This window comes from Poecilia latipinna, unplaced genomic scaffold (genome assembly GCF_001443285.1).
Source record: "Poecilia latipinna isolate Pla-1442-1.1 unplaced genomic scaffold, P_latipinna-1.0 Scaffold495, whole genome shotgun sequence".
Classification (NCBI taxonomy): domain Eukaryota; kingdom Metazoa; phylum Chordata; class Actinopteri; order Cyprinodontiformes; family Poeciliidae; genus Poecilia; species Poecilia latipinna.
In genome coordinates this window covers 1-12,693 of record NW_015113111.1, presented here as the reverse complement: position 1 = coordinate 12,693, position 12,693 = coordinate 1, and the positions used below count along the sequence as shown (strand labels likewise).

The 12,693-nt window shown below is 40.4% G+C and overlaps 1 long non-coding RNA gene across 1 annotated transcript; it reads right to left on the bottom strand.

The window, feature by feature from the left end:
- Positions 1–10,519: 10,519 nt before the first annotated feature.
- Positions 10,520–12,637, bottom strand: LOC106952149 (uncharacterized). The gene is made up of 2 exons (XR_001425922.1): positions 10,773–12,637; positions 10,520–10,653 (listed from the first exon to the last, which is right to left on the bottom strand). It is a non-coding gene; the product is annotated as an uncharacterized LOC106952149 (long non-coding RNA).
- Positions 12,638–12,693: the final 56 nt, after the last annotated feature.

The following is a 12,693-nucleotide window of genomic DNA, read 5'->3' as shown; positions in this document are numbered from 1 at the left end:
AGAAGCAGTTAGGCTTTGTTTGTGGACGGTGTGAATGTTAATCATTCCCACCAAGAACCCAGCATGTTCTGTCTACCAGCACACCGATAAAATGCGTTTACCAGCACAGCTGCAGAGTGACTGAGCTTCTGTCTGGGAATTACTTCAGTGGGGAGAAATGCAACGTCATCGGGAGTGCTTTTAAAACAGAAAACTGACTCGGAGTAAGATGGATTTTTCATCGAACTGCTGCCATCATTTCTCTCTCATGATGAGATTCCCAGCTGTTATCTCTGGGAAGACGAGTAAACAGCCTGAAACTACCTGCTGCACGTTTTTTGTTTTTTTTTTCCTCCTAAATGTTCCTCCCATGAGGAGGGAGAGAAGGAAGAGAGGGAGTTCACCTCAATCTGTTTATCAGCCTAGAGAATCTGTTTTAGTCTTTTTGGTTAATTAACTAAGTGGTGTCTCCAGGCCATATTTATGTGCCGTTCGTTGCCAAACTCCATCAAGCCACCCAACTGTCTCAGACACTCTAACCTCGGGCGGATCGCTCCTGGACTCAGGATGATAATTGCAAAAGCAACAGGGGTGTGGGGAGGAGTGAGCATGCACACACTGAAACAATTATTACTTTCCCATTAGCTCCTGATTTCGCCATTCCTCACACCTACCACTTCCACCGCTTTGTCACGATTCAGCTTAATATTCCCATTTGGCACAGTGTATTAAAATTCTTGAATTTTTCCAAAATGTCTTTTGTTTCGATTTTATGTGACAAACCAACATTAACTGATAGAAAATTGGGAAGTGGATGAAAAACGATACATGGTTTTCAAACGTTTTTTTTTTTTTTTTTTTTTACAAATAAAAATCTGAAAATGTGGTACGTCACCCCACATTCATGCTTGGTAGAGCAACGCTTTGCTCCAATTACAGCTGCAGGGCTTTTGTGATTTGTCTCTATCAGCTTTGCACATCTAGAGGCAGAAATTGTTGCCCATTCTTCTTTACAGAATAGCTGAAGCTTAGCCCCGCTGAATAATGAATCTGTGGAGAACAATTTTCAAGTCTTCTGACAGATAATTAGATTGACGCCGCGACTTTGATTAGTTCATTGCAACACATGAAACTGCTTTGACCTTAACCACCACATTGCAGCACCAGCAGTATATTTAGGGGTGTCGCCCCAAATATACTGGATGGAGAACCTGCATGTCTCCAGTCACTGGGGTCTCCAACAGGTCTTATTTCAGCATTGTGCTTTGCTCCATTCATCTTGACATCAAAAGTTACTACAATGTCATACGCAGCATTGTTAGATAGGCCTTTCTTTCCCCTCAATTGACAAGTCAAGCTTCTTCCAGGACATCTTGTGGGCTTCTTGAAACTTCTCTGCACGTTTCCCCTCGACCTCTCCAGCGTGTTCTTTGTGGGCATTTTGATGTTTGTTCACCAATGTTCTGAGCCACATTCAGCCGTTTCTGAAAGCCACCGATTGAACAGGTTTTTACTCATCAGCATCATCGTTTTCCCCTAAATACACATTAATGAATAAACAATGAGTGTAGTTTTACCTAAAAAAAAAAACAAAACAAAAAAAAGATGTCAAAAAATTAAAAAGGATGGGAATACTTTTGCAAGACTGTACATAAAATGTTGTGCCCTACCATCATCTTCTCTCCCCTCTTCCCTGTGGTAATGTTATGGCTTTCTACTTAAAGATTTACTATATCCTTGGCTCTCTCACTCGAGATTGCAGAGAATCCTCTTCCAGACTCCAGCAATCGTTCTCATTTACTCTGTTTTATTCTCCTCTCCACTCCTTCAGACCCTTCCATTCCCTGTGCTGGGGCTTTGGCAAGAGACAGCCAGACTTCCCTCAGACTAAACTCCTCAAGCGCTCCCCCTCTCTCCATGGTCATTTATTTCTTTGCTTTCTTGGCTGGTAGCAAGTCGCATTCTTCCAAAGGCTCTCATGGAGCAGTGGAAGTTGTTCTGGAAGTGACTCAGGCTCTTCTCCTTTTCGTGCCCCAGCAGATACCCACAGACAAGTAAAAGGACAAATGCTGGCCGAGGGTTGGAGAGCACAAAAACACATGTACACTCAAATCTATACACAGCATAAACAGAGTCTAACTTTGATTTTGCCGAAAGCGTAACCCTCCAGAGCTTGTTGCCAAGCTCCATTTGAAGAGGTATGTAGCTCCTTTAGCCGAAACGGTCGTCTTCCAGCTGAAATTACACAATGTTCTCAGAAGTGAAGACCTTTTGCTTCTCCTTCATTAGCACCACCTTCAATTGCCTCCTTTCTCACACAAGCTATATTAATTCACGGTAAGTAAACTCAGCAACTCAACATCCTGGAAAATGTGTTGCAATTATGACATTTTCAGAAACCACAAAAACATGCAACATTTAATTCCTTCTGAAGTCACATAACCTCAGAGAACTTGCAACATTTCTGAGACTGGTGACTTTTCCTCTTATTTCTCAGGCATCTGGGAAACACAACACCTTGTAGGAGGAGGAAAATAAGTACTTTACCTTACGGAGGTTCTTGCTGCTGCAAAGGACATGAGCTAACTCTTACCTCTTTCACACAAACCACATGGTCATATGCTACAGTGAAAAGCAAGTCATGGTCTGTCCTGCCTTGCTCTGCAGTGTTTTCCCAACAAGGATCAACTTGAATTATGACCCTTAAAAACACCAACTTCCATTACACATCCTGTGGTAATCCATCATATGTTAAACCTAGTGACATTTCAAGCTTTACTAGTGTTTTTTTCTTTCTATTTTAGATCGTTGTGTTATCATACAAAGAAGAGCTATAGGGAAATTGTTTCAGATTCACACTGATAAAACAGAGGTGAAGCAATTTCCTTCCTCTTGTGGAACGGGTACAGGTTTTACAGGATCGGAGGTGTGAAGTCAGGGCTGGTGTCTTGATTGACATTTCCTTTGTAAATAGCAGGTTGTGTAATTACGGACGAGTCCATTGGGCCTCCACAACCCACACAATTTTTGAGGTTACGTTATTGTCGTAAATCTACATTTTCCATATGTTTTTTTCCCCCTCATACATCTTTATGTTTCCAACACTCTATGACCAAAGCATATTGGGTGCCATCTTTTTTGCCAATAACTTGCGCTTCAAACAACCCCTTTCTGCTGATCGCATTTAGGCTTCTCCTATACCGTTTCACAGAGTCAGAGAATACAGACAGGAATATTGGGCAGTTTCTCCAGATTGTTCTCAATAAAGATAAAGTTATCCAAGTACCTCTGCATTGACAGATATTTTCAGACGGTAGAAAAAGAGTTAGACTTCTCTTGTCTGTCGTGTCATAAAAAAAAAAATGGATATACCTCAGCACTGCGATATTTGTAGAGAAATTGTGTTCCTTTAAAAAAAAAAAAAAAAAACAAGCTGTGGACATTTCCAAGTTTACTGTTGGAAGAAAAAGTAAAAATGTCTCCAGGTGTGAGAATTCTTGATGGGGAAAGTCGGACGTTTCTCACAAACCTCAACCTCAAAATCAAATGCGGATTCCCTGTATTTAAAACTTAGTGAAAACCGTTGCCATTTATTTATGCTGTAGCAATGTTAGTAGGGCCTAATGGAGATTAAAAAAAAATGGCCCACAGTACCATACTTAACAGTGGGAATGAGGTGCTTTTTTATATCCAATAAAAATGACTTCATTTAAATGCTTTTCTCATGTTTTTAACAAGGCTGCCATCATGTGTGGCAGGGACGGTCTTCTTTGGCAGGAAAGAGTGGATTTATTGCTCTTGGAATATAACATGCAATACCCACTGCTCATTCATATTTTAATATGAACATTGCGTACAAAAATATTGCAACGTATATTTTTAATATCTTTTAAACGTCCTGATTCCTGTGATATATTACAGAATAAATATCATGCCCTGTGACGGACTGGTGTTCCCCGACTCTCACCCTATGACTACTAGAGACTGGGCATCCCTTCCGCAGGCTAGCAAATAAGCGGGATAAGACAAAGGATGGATGAAAGAACAGAAAAAAAATGTATCAAATAAATAATTCAAGTCAGCTGAAATTGTATGCACATGAGAGACTTGGGACCATGCAGTGGTCAAGCCTGATCTGATATTATCTGGGTTTCCATCACAAAAGGCAGCCGCCATTTAAAGTAGAAACCCAATTATTGGCCAGTTAAAGTGCCAGACTGAATTTCACACGCTGACACACACCATTACATTAGTTGGTGGGGGGAGACCCCGGCCCATTTGCTCTGTTCTCCTGGAATAATAGATCTTTGAAGCCTGATGCTCTGGCCAGTCTTGGAACTCCTTTAGGGAGTGATTAAAGTAGTTACACTCTTATTATGTGTTTATGTATGTTTAATGCCAGGCTTTGACTTAATGTGCCATTTAAGTTGAGAGGATGTTCAGGTCCAGGATGATTTCTGCATCGCTCCTTAGAGGTTAGTCTCCAAACGGACACTTTTCTTAAAATAACAGGCTTTCTTCTGTTTTGTTGCAGCTGTAATGAGACACATAAAGGCTGTAGTTGGGACAGTGGGATCACTCTGGGGAGCAGTGTTTGTCTTTTCCTCTGAAGTCTCTCTGCAGTTGAAGCATTAGCAGAATAGCTTACAATTATGAGGTTTATAGACTCAATCCAACCTTGTTTTCATACATTCATGGAGATCACAGTGCCCCACAGAGCAAAGTACACATGCTTTTCTCATTTTTGCCTCCACTATCAGACTCCTCCGATTAGTAAATACAAAAGAAAGCATGTTTAAGGAACAAGCACCTATTGGCACAAGATATTCTCAGTGTGACACCAACCAAACTGTATTTTAATTTTGCCACTTGTGCAAAAATTTGCATGAACTGCATTCATTAAATACCAATTATGTGTGGCACTGAAACACTGAAAAGTATGTCTGTGTTTTTAAACTATGACTTTTTGAAACCTTAGTATACAGTTAGACCCAGAAACTGGATAAAATATGGATAAGCTTTTTTATTCTTCTCTGATATCATTCCAAACTATACAAAAGTTTGACTACGTGAAGACATAGTCAAACTTGTTTTGGGCATCCTTCCTCGATTTTCTGGTACGACTGAGTCAGGATTTGTAAGCCACAAAGCTCTCACACACACACACACACACACACACACACACCTTTTTGTTGCCATGTTTGCCAAAACTTTAACTTCCTGCCTTTTGTCTTGAGATGTTTCAATATTACAGCATAATGTTCTTTCCTGATGATGCCATCAATTTTGTGAGAGTCCCTTCTGCAGCAAAACACTCATTACAACATAATGCTGTTGCCCCTGTTCTCCACAATTGGCATGATGCAGGCTTCCTCTACATAAAAGGGCTGGGCTCCATATGGGAAACTAACCACAAAGGTGCATATCAGCAGCCTCAGCTCCGAGACAAACAAAAACCAGACAAGTGTCCGTTCACAATGTCGCGATACACTCAGTTAGGTTTGTGTTTAGCCACGAGTATATTTTAATGACTTGCCGGTGGGTTTTCTTGCTTCTGTTTAAATGAGGTTATGCATAAGTGGCAGTTAAGAAGCATGATGATAGATGTGACTGCTAACTAGTTCCTAGCAGATAGGTTTGTTGTTATTGTGTTGCCGTTTCTGTTCTCTGTGCAGTCGAGGATAAACGGTGTGTGGTTGCCTTCGTAGCTGGATGCCTGTGTGATAAATCATGACTGATTTTAGGTTTACATAACCAGTCTGTTATAAACTGCATTTAAGTACAGCTCTGGTGTATCCTTTAAGTTGGTGATGCAAGTTAGTTTCTAATTAGTTTGCATTATTATGCTTTGTCCACAGAAGCCACACACCAATATGGCACAACAAACCATATCATGGAGCACAAAGACGCCATAGCATGTCTTGTCATGCAGTCTTTGGACCAAGTTCTTCGTTCCTGTGTGCATTTGCAAACAATGTTCAGGCTTTTAGAGGTGTGTGTGTGTGTGTGTGTGTGTGTGTGTGCGCGCACTGTACATAAATATCTGGTTTAATAATTTCTACTTTGACTACAACCCATGCCCACTAGTTTGTTTGGTCTTTTTCTGTGAAATCCAAAGAAGAAAGTGGATCTTTTTTTTATTTATTTTCCAGGGTAAACATTTCAGCTATGCATGTTTAAAAATATCCCCTTGCAATAAATTAAGTTTATCTCACTTTTTTCCCCCAACTGCTTTAGATAAAAAATGCTAATTAAGAGCATGATCAAAGGCCTAAAATCCATTAAGTTTACATCAGCAAATTTTACTTTCATAAGCTCAAAAACAACATTACAGAAAAGTAGCAGCCAGCCAGACTAGTACACTTACACACACACACACTAAAATACTGTCTTAATAAGATGAAAATCCATTCCAGACAGAGGATGAGATGTCGGAGGCCTCCTTGCAGCCGTCCGAATGATCTAAGACACAAATGACTCAACATGAGTAGACATTTTGATTTTTCACACTTGTGAGCCAGCAAACACTTTGGCTGACTGGCTCACGACTGTGGCCTCACTCTCTCCAAGTGTATAATCAGTCACATTAATGAGAGTTGTAATGCGATGCACAAGAATTAGTACGGGTCCTGGGGGTTGAGTCTCAGGAGGGGTTTTGGAAGACAAACAAGTTGCCTTGGCCATGAACTCGCCGAGCTTTGAAAAACGGCACCAAGCTGTCGAAATTGTGGCGTTATTAATAAAATATCCCAATGCATGCACACTCTAAATAGCAATAATTCACTGCTGAAAGTGCTCTGGCAAAATCAATAGTGTACTCTTGTTAATAATACTGATGCAAGCTGAATGAACAGAGCCCTGGGACTCACCTACCCACAGACAGGCACTTGGCCAAAAGAGAGCATGTTCGCCAAACCAACTCCGATTCCTGTTCCTGTAAAGTAGGAGCTGGAGTTGTGTTCATGGACACAAATTCTATAACTAGCTTCCCATGAGAGTCCACATCCCCTGGCGCACAGATGAAAGAGGACCAAGTTCGCCAAAACAAAGCATCAGTTCACAGGGAATGTCCTGCTCTGAGATTAATCTCTTCATCCGCCAAAACAGACATTTCTAAACCTTTAGTCAAACTAAACATCAGCTCCTCATTTAACACAAGTTGTTTGCTGAGCTAATTTTCAAGACTGTGTGTGTGTGTGTACAAGTGATGGAGCACAATTATGTCTGGGCATGTTCAACATTGTCTCTGTTGTTCTCATTATTTCTTTCCAGCTCTTCATTAGATTCTGCAAGGGCAGTAATATTTCACACCAGGGCATGGTGGGGCGTTGGCTGTAGGGTTTATACATCTGTACTTCTTGGAGAGGAGTGAGATGACCATCATCAGTTCATTATTTTCCAAGCTGAAATTGTGAAACATTTGCTAGGGTTTTTCTTGTGTGTGTTTTTTATTTTCAGGGGTGAGGGGAGTGATGGACTCTAACTTGGGACTAATATGTTTGCATACAGAACATGCTTTCTATGAATGGTCAGTGGTGCAATAGTCTACATTTCTATTGCGTTATATCAAGTTTTCAGAACTCCAAGGAGCTTTACTCTACATTCATATACACAGTCACACACTGATGGTGGTAACTAACTAACACTGGAGCCACAGCTGCCCTGAGGAAGACAGACAGAAGCAAAGCTGTCATGCAGTCGGTGCCACCGGGCCTTCTGACCATCCCCAGTAGGAAAGACGCCTGAAGTGAATCTTAAATCTTTTTGGCAACTTGTCAGCTTCACCTGAATGAAGCCTACAATCGCTTGGTTGGTTGGATATTTTGATCAGGAGAGGGTTAGATAAAGTTCTCAATGAGTTCAAACTTTTGCACCCCAGACTTGTTTTTACGAACACTCACTTTAAATTATAATTCTACCTTGGGGAAAAAAGGGTTAGGGTAAATAAATAACTGAAAGCCCAAAATTAATATGACATCAGCATCAAATGTAAAAACTTGAGAACACAACTGTATCAAGAACATAAGCTTTTTAGCCAACTTGCTTTTAAGGATGTTTTATCATATTAATATGGCAACAGAAAAAAAAGTGGCATGTCTCAATACTTTTTCAGCTTTTAAAGCTTTTCAGCACTTAGTAGGAACCCTGGAACCACTTCATATCAGATCCACTTTACTTGAATAAAGACTTCCTAGATGAACATACTCCACAACCCTCTCCCTCCGCCCTCCCCCCCACACACACAGACTCTCCACTAATTTTCCTATCTGTTCTGTAAGCCTTGTTCAGCTGTAATTTTGCTCCTGTGTGCTAGCCTCAAGAGAAAGAAACTAATTTTCGGGAGTGAAAGGGGATTATCAGATGCAAACCAAATCTCTCCACCTCCAGACAAAGATACTCGCACAGACTTTTCTGCTGGAACAAAACGCGTCTCAGGATTTGCGTTAGCTTGTATGTACGGCAGCTCTCAAGGAGGAATCTCGTCAGCTGCGGCGCTTGCAGTTTCTCCTTATCAGTGCGAGAGAAAAAAGTTCACAATAGCAAAAAAAAAAAGAGACAAAAAAATGCTGAGCTGGTGGCTCGGAAAGCAGAGGGGGAAGTGACAGCAGACAATATAATCACATTTACCTCATTATGTGGTCTGAATTTTGTGTGCCGTGTCAAATAAGTGAATAGGAAGTGATGCGGTCAGATGGAATCCTTGTGTGTTTGTACCTCAACAAACACTGGGATATTTTTTATCAGTAAACCAGTAAAGCCTCATCAACAAAGAAGAGCCAACACATAAAAGTATCCCACTCAGGGTGGCTCTTTTTATGGTGACATTTTTACAAATAAAGTGGAGTGAGAGGGAGAATGGAGTTGAATGCATGGAAAAAAGAAACGGAAGTGCAACAAAGCACGGAAACTGAACAAAACAGGTCAAATGTGTCAGAAATCAATCAAGTATATCCCATCACTGCAGGTTAACGTCACATTTAGCTCCAATAGACCTTAAAGGTTTTCTCCATGTCATATTCAACATACTGATGGCAGTGTTTTCAAACTTTCAGATTTCTAGACTTCTCAATGCTAGCACAGAATCTACGCACACAATTCCAAAAGTAGAATAAAAAGTATATAAAATTTCATTTCAAGTTTGATGCAAACCATTTGGACAAATCGGTGAAGTGCTGGGAAGACAGCTGAACTGACTTTGACCTCTTTGCATGTAAATTATTACCACTCACAAAACCCCGTACCAACACTAACGTTTTAAGCTTTGTGACATTGTGCTTGTTTTTTGTTTTGTTTTGTTTTGGGTTTTTTTATCCAGTTAATTTTAACTCCATTTATCGACTCATTTGAGTTTGACTCTTAGGATGTGTGAATCGCTTAGGCTATAATTAATATGTGGTGTGAATTTCACGTCAACAGCCCCGCTGGAAATATGTTTGCTGATAAAAATGTTGACATTTTCCGTACTTATTTTCCCTGCTGCATCCTCGCATACAAGCAGGGCCACATACACACGGGCTGACACACAAACCCCCTACTGCACAAGCCAAAGAAACCATAGAGACGGGCCCAGAAAACAAAGAAAAGGAGCGGAAGGAAGATGAAAAGTGTCTATGTTTGGAGCCAGCTGGGAAAAGATAACAGTAAATTAGAAATTGGATTAAGATTAAAAAAAGAAAACAAATTAACAACATCCAATTTAGAGGCAGCAATAAGTACATAAATAGAGAGATTCATAAAAAGCCTTAAAGAAAATGATTTCTGTCATGCATTCTCTGCTTTGGCATACTTAATCTTTGTTGATCCATCTTGCTGCACCTGTCAAAGTCGAATTTAATGATTGAACAAGCAGATATGTGAGCAGATAGGAGAAGCTGCCAAGGAAACTGACGTAATTGGTCCAGATGTGTTGAAAATCTTATCTTATGAAAGGGGGATAAAAATCTGAGCTAAGGAGCAAACAGCAGAGCCCCCAAAGCTTTACTTCCATTATATACTGAGCCCGAAGCTGTCCTATTACAACCTAAGCCCGGTGCAGCTTCAAAGCCACTTCATAGTGTCTGTTAATGGCGCTGATGACAGCAGAGAGGATTTCTGCGCCAGGTAGAATGACACAAGTCAAAGCAGCAAAAAGGAGGCGTTGTGTGGTAAACAAGTGGAGAAACTCAAAAAAAAATTTTCATTTTTAACATTAGGCTTGAGCGCTTTAAGTCATTCTGTCACTAAACACAGAGCTTGCCCTTCTCATGGGTATGCACAATGAAAAACACAGAGTTATTGATAAAATAAATAAATTAGGAAGCAAAAAAAAAAAAAAAAAACTTTCAATTCTTGTTGGAAGCATGCAGGGAAGGGAAGGGGGCAGACATGAAAGGTTACTCTTTGAATGCATGTTTCACAATGCTTTGAATTATTCCGACTCCTGGTCTCTTGCTGTTACAGCAAACAACAAGGCTTTCATGTTTTTCTCCGACATGCAAGAGGAAAAGCTCACCAAGTCAATTCATCTCTGCTGTTGCCTCACTCCTAATGGTTCATGGCACATGAGACCACTCAAGTGCCAGGTTCAGACATTTTCTGTCTTGTGTAGTCCTCCGGCTTAAACTCCGGTGAGCAATCTTCTCAGTGGTGCTCGCTGCTGCCACAGAATCACAAAGCCAGGGCAGAGCGTGGCTGCTTTTGAAAGGACAAGAGACAGAACAAGCAAATCTATTTATAAGAAGCAAGCGGGATAATTGTTGAAAAGGTTAGCGCAGCCAGAGCAGGTAACAAGTGAGCCGCGTGTTGATGCGCACAACAGGATGAGGAGGCGATGCTGCCGACAGGAAAAGTCACGGTCAGAGGGAGCGCCGTTTGAATCCGATGTCAGTAAGCTACAAAAGAAGCAGACGCCAGCCGTGTTTAGGCGTCAACAAAGACTTCACAAACTATAACAGCACAGATCCACAGACTATACAGAATCAAACACAACAAAGAAGCAACAACACTTTTTTATGTCATATTTTTGAACACAAACCATTTAAGGCAACGTCACGCCAGACTAAGGTCATCCACAGACATGTAAACTGAGAGGTTTTCAAAATAGTTCCTCCAGTTTATTTATGTATACCCACACAATTTCCCACACAAGCGGAGACAGACTCACACAGCCTGAAAAAAGAATCCACCAGAGCAGAAAGATCGAACTTTGTTTTTTTTTTTGTTTGTTTGTTTTGTTTTTTACAAATGTACAACAGAAATATTGAGTGGCAAAGCAGACCTGACAGACATGCTCATTTTAGCACCTGGGAAATATTGCAATCTTTTAAACATTTCTGAATGTTTTCACATTAAAACCCACAAAGTAGAATGTATTTTATTGAGGGTTTTTTTTCCTTTAAAGACCAAGAAAAAGTCGTGTGTAATTATTTAATCTGTGAAAACTTGTTTTAAAACTTATGACCAAAAGACCGAAAAACACGACATCCAAAAGTACCTAGTCATCTCCATGGATACTGTGGAAAACTCTTTATGAGTATATTTCTATAAGCGTCTCAAACCAAAAAACATTTCAAATCCAATCAAATTAAATCCAATCCGTTCCTCGACCCTTAATGAAGATGTTTGTTCACCAATATTCTCTAACAAACTTCTCAAGATTGCTGGTTTTTATTAGGGGGTATCAGGCTGAAGGGGGCTAATTATAAATGCAAAACATACTTTGGATTTTTATTTGCTAATCATTTTCTCCTGGAATAATGTATTTTTATGTTCAGTAAATCCTAAGAAAAGTCATTTAATTGAAAGTATTTAAAGGTATAACACTTTGAAAACTAAACATAAAACGAATCGCGCACGGAACCATTTGTACAAGAGTAAATGTGCATCACAAAATGGTTGAGACAAAAGCTCTAAAAGATCTTGCAAGATAAAAAGCCCTGGGAACTTTTGCTCACGACCACTTTAGAAGATTACAAGAAAGTCTGGCTCCTTTGAAGCAAAAGCAAACTGAAACGAGGGGTGGCTGAGAATTCAGCAGCTTACTGTAAATAAAGATTCCATCTGCGAGTGTGGAAGTGAATGTTTCCTTTACATTCCACATTTCAAGCCCTTCATTTGCTCCAATGCCGTTACCCTCCAGAGATATCATGCCCCACAGTGTCCCCTCGTGCCTGCCTTGCTCAGCTACCAGAGAAGCCAGTCAAGCCGAGAGACTCAGAGAAGCGATGCATCACTTGATGACATGGGCTGATAGATGCCTGACAGACTGCCAAACCCGTCGACGTGCTACATGAGTCAAGAACAAACACTCCTCCGACGTGTGTAGATGTGCTTTTGCACATGTATCCATCATCGCCATGTAGGAGGTGTGTGTATGTGGATGTGTTTTTAAAAGCTGGCCTGGGTGAGAGAAACCATGCAAACTGTCCGTCTCAGCTGATGGAGGAACGAAGGGGGCCAAGTCCAGACCCAAGGCTCCGAGAATGAGGAAAGTAGAAATGGAAATTAAGTTCGCCTGACTCAGGGAAAATCAAAAATAATCATAAATCAATGTGTGTACATGGAGCAGTAGAACCAGATATTTACATACATTTCATAAAAACTCACATAATCTTTTTTTTCCCCCCCTCACCATCTCACATGAAAACAGACTAAGCTTCCCGTTTTAGGTCAATTAGGATTGTCGAGATTATTTTAATTGGCAAAATTTCTAAATAATGATAATATGGAAATATA